Here is a 2,706-nt window from a genome sequence, read left to right on the forward strand (position 1 = left end):
AGTGAGCCAGTCACATGCCCTTAAAAAAGCATTTTGAGGGGCGCCTGGGTGGCTTACTCGGTTAAGCGTCCGACTTTCGCTTAGGTCATGATCTCGCGGTTCGTGGGTTCGGGCCCCGCGTCAGGCTCTGTGCTGACTGCAGCTCAGAGGCTGGAGCCTATTTCAGAGTCTGTATCTCCCTCTCTCTCTGACCCTCCCTTGCTCACGCTGTCTCTCTCTCTCTCTCTCTCTCCTAGAAATAAATAAAAACCTTTAAAAAATTAAAAAAAAAAAGCATTTTGAAAACCACTTCCATGGCTTGCCTCAACTTTCCCAGGGTGTATTGTCTTTTAAAGGGATGTCAGTCCCATCTCATGGCCAATAGAACACAAAACACACAATGTTCTTCTATCCCAGAGGCTCCCAGTGGCTGAGGGAAAAGGTGAAGTGGTTTACATGGAATAGGACAAGAGCTCTTCTGTGTTCCAGGCACTGTGCCCAGTGTTCAGTACTCCTTAATTCGTTGTATCTTCCCAACCCCCAAGGCGTGGCACTATAGATGCCCAGCCCCATATCCAAAACCCTTGGGCCAGATGTACTTCAGAATTCAGAGTTTGGGATTTCAGAAAGGTGATCCACCGCCTGTATCTTATATTCTGTAATTCACCCTGGGGACAGGTTTGGGCACTTCCCCTAATCAAGCCGATTAGTAATCTGCGGGGAAAGGTAGGATTTTGACATTAATGGAAATAAATTTTTTTTAATGTTTTATTTCTTTTTGAGAGAGAGAGAGACAGTGTGAGCAGGGGAGGGTCAGAGAGAGAGGGAGACACAGAATCCAAAACAGGCTCCAGGCTCTGAGCTGTCAGCACAGAGCACGACGCGAGGCTCAAACCCAAGAACCGTGAGATCATGACCTGAGCCGAAGTCGGACGCTTAACCGACTGAGCCACCCAGGCGCCCCTAATGGAAATAAATTAAGACTGTAAATAACCTCATGTCCGACTAGCTCTTGTCTCTAAATGCTTTCCTCGTTCTTATGGGGAGAGGGGTGATGCAGAGCCCTCGGAGTTTGGATTTCAGAAGAGGAGATTAGTGATGAAGAGTTGTACTACTCACTCTATGGGTAAGGAAAATGAGGCTCAGAAAGGTTAAGTGACCTGCCTAAAACCACACGGGAAAGCTCAAGAAGGACTGAAGCCCAGGTCTTCCTGTGGACAGTCTGTGCTCCTGATGACGCAGGGCTGGGTCCCTCCGCGGCTCCTCCCACAGTGCTCGCTCAGGGCCAGGGATCCTGAAGGAGGGCTCCGAACCTCTGAGACGCCAACCTATATCTGATTCCCAAGGGACTGGCGCTGGCGACTCTCCACCCCACCGGTTCTGTGCTCCTGCGCCCTGGGAGGCAGACCTCCGTGCACTGCATTACCCAAGCTCCCTTGCCCATGACTTCCGGTGGCGATCAGCCAATGGGAGGCAGCCGCAGAGTCAGGGGGCGGGAGGAGAGAGAGAGGTCGGGATGTTTCTTCCCTGCTCTCTCTCGCTGCTGGACTCTCTCTGTTTTCTGACAAGTGCCCTATCCTTTTACGGTGATAAATCTGTGTGGTCACACCTCTGCTTACGCTCCTCCTTGGCTTCCATCCCCCTTCAGAAAGAAGTTCAACATCTTCATAACCCGCAGACCCCGCCCGCCTCAGCACTCCATCTGATGCACTGGCCACCCCCAGACACGCTCCTGTGTACCTCAGAACTTTTGCCCATGTTGTTGCTTCTGCCTGGGACTCTCCTATGGGACTCCCACTGACTCTTACCCCTCAGGCCTCTTTTTCCAGGAAGCCTTCCAGGCCACCCCCAGGATCAATTGTTCCCCCTGTTTTATCTCCTTATAGCTCCCCTGTATTTTTCTGGCTTGGCATGTGTCTCAATGGTGATTAGTTTATTTGTATAGATCTGTTTAATGCCACTCTTCCTTGTAACATTATGAGCTCCCAGAAGGCAGAGCTGGGTCTATCTCATTGCCCGCTATATCCTCTGGGCCCAGCACTGTGTCTGGCACATAGTAGGTACTCAAGAAATGCAGATACAGGTGTGGCTGTTTTAATATGGGTTGTATTTTTATTCAGAAATGGTAAAGCCAAGAGATAAGGAGATGGCTGTCATTGAAAAGACAGTTTGTTAGGGGCGCCTGGGTGGCTCAGTCCGTTAAGCATTTGACTTTGGCTCAGGTCATGATCTCATGGTTTCTGAGTTTGAACCTTGCCTTGGGCTCTATGCTAACAGCTCAGAACCTGGAGCCTGCTTTGGGTTCTGTGTCTCCCTCTCTCTCTGCCCTTCCCTCACTGTGCTCTGTCTCTCTCTGTCTCAAAAATAAATAAATGTTGGGGCGCCTGGGTGGCTTAGTCGATTAAGCATCCGACTTTAGCTCAGGTCATGATCTCGCAGCTTGTGGGTTCGAGCCCCGCATCGGGCTCTGTGCTGACGGCCAGCTCAGAGCCTGGATCCTGTTTCGGATTCTGTGTCTCCCTCTCTCTCTGACCCTCCCCTGCTCACGCTGTCTCTCTCCCTCTCTCAGAAATAAATAAAACATTAAAAAATTTTTTTAATGTTTAAAAAAATATGTTGAGCACCTGTTAGCACTGTTCCAGGTTCTGAGAATTCAGCAGTGAACAAACTAGAAAGACACCGCACCCCTCATGGGGCACATATTCTAATAGTGTGAGACAACAAATA

Source organism: Crocuta crocuta, unplaced genomic scaffold (assembly GCF_008692635.1).
Source record: "Crocuta crocuta isolate KB4526 unplaced genomic scaffold, BGI_CrCroc_1.0 scaffold334, whole genome shotgun sequence".
NCBI classification, from domain to species: domain Eukaryota; kingdom Metazoa; phylum Chordata; class Mammalia; order Carnivora; family Hyaenidae; genus Crocuta; species Crocuta crocuta.